We start from the raw sequence: 1,943 nt of genomic DNA on the forward strand, positions 1-1,943 counted from the left end.
GTATTGTAAGTATTTCTAATTTTTATATATATTAAATATAATTATATTTAATAGTATAATATTTATTACAGCAATGACTCAAAATATTAACTCAAGTGAATAAGATCAACCTAGGTCTATTGTTAGGATCCTAAATCCGAATTAGGTTCGTTGCTTTAAAACCCAATGCAAATAAAGTTCACGTGTCCTATCTAAAATCGGCTCAAATTGAATTTCTGTTGTTAGTTAGATACAGTAATAGATACTCGTGTGGGTACGACGGACCCCTTTCCCCATCCTTCACTCCTGTTTAAAAAAAATATATCCCCCGTCCGCTCTTCATCTTCATCGCAAGTCCCTCCTATTTAATTATTCCCTTAGCGAATGCAGATACCCACGATTATTTATAGATATTCTTTAAAAAATTTTGAGAAAAAAAACTATAATATAATAATCATAAAATAATCAACTCAATATAATTCAACACAACTCATAATATATTTATTATAAAAAATAACATTTAAAAAAATATAAAAACATCTTCCAACATAATAACATGATATAATATTTTAGAGCGAGACTAAGCGACATAATGACGAACTTAAGAGGTAGAGAAAGTGAGTTAGAAGAAGAGTATATATAAAATCAAGACTAAGGATGAGTCTAAAAGAAAAAAAAAAGAGTTTAAATTGGAGACAGGAATTAGGATTACTAAATTTAAGAAATATATATATATAAGGATAAATCAGTAACTTTATATTTGTGTGGATTTAACGGGTCCCTTGAAGATGGTACCTATGTCTCCATCCCAATCTATTTCACGTGGACAGGTCTCCACCCATAAAAATTTCACAGATCCCGATTTAGTCCCAAATTGCAAGTAATCCGCGTAAATATCCATTTGGCTGGTCTGTTTTTTATCATTCCAATTCCTAGCATTTGTTGGTTCGTGACGTGAAACTACTCTAGCCACTTAGTAAATTTATAGATAACCAAAGTTCAAGCTATATCATTCTCATAAAGTCACATGTATCCTTATTATAACAATATTAATCGAAAGTAAGTGGCTAAACACTAAATGAGTCACATTTTTCATATATATAACAATGGCTAATATCACATATTATAACTTGTGAAATCATATTATAAAATATTGATAAGTTTGGACAATTTAAAAAAAAAACATATTAAAAAATTACTAGTTGATTCATAAGATTTTGTTTTTAGAAATTTGTCTGTAGTCTATTATTAATAATGGAATTACATATATGCTATTTATCTTATATGTATTTTATTTTACTTGATAGAAATTTATACTTTTTTTTGGTATATATCAACGATGTTAGTGATATAGAGAGATTTTTATCACTAAATAAAACTATAGAAAAATTAAAAACAAAATTTGTTGATATTTTTTTGATAATTTATTTAATTTATATTTGTTTGTTTATTATAATAATTAAACAAAAATAAATTATAACTCGTAAAAGTAATTTATAAGATTTGTTACACAAATATTAAAATGTATGAACCGTGATATCATTAACACAAATACAAATTATACAATATAAACAAATGTATAAAAGTAGAAGTAAAATCTTTAAACTCAATCAATATAACAATAAATGAAAATTTTGTTATTTATCTACTAAACGCGATAGTAATTATTGGACAAAATAAAATCATATTTTTATAAATATATTTACAAATAATTAAAATATTAAAAACAAACACACTAAACAACATAGAGCATTAATGACAAAATATAACTTAAAAAAATTACTTAAATTCAAAAAGAACATGTATGTGATGAATTATAATAAATTTATATATTAGGAGTAAAAATAAAATAAAGAGAACAATTAAAAGAAGTAAAAGAAGGTAAAACAAATAAGGTGTGGAATAAATAAAAAATGTATTGTAATGAAAGATTAATATAATCAATGAATATAAAAGATAGAAGT

This window comes from Arachis ipaensis, chromosome B02, assembly GCF_000816755.2.
Source record: "Arachis ipaensis cultivar K30076 chromosome B02, Araip1.1, whole genome shotgun sequence".
NCBI classification, from domain to species: Eukaryota; Viridiplantae; Streptophyta; class Magnoliopsida; order Fabales; family Fabaceae; genus Arachis; species Arachis ipaensis.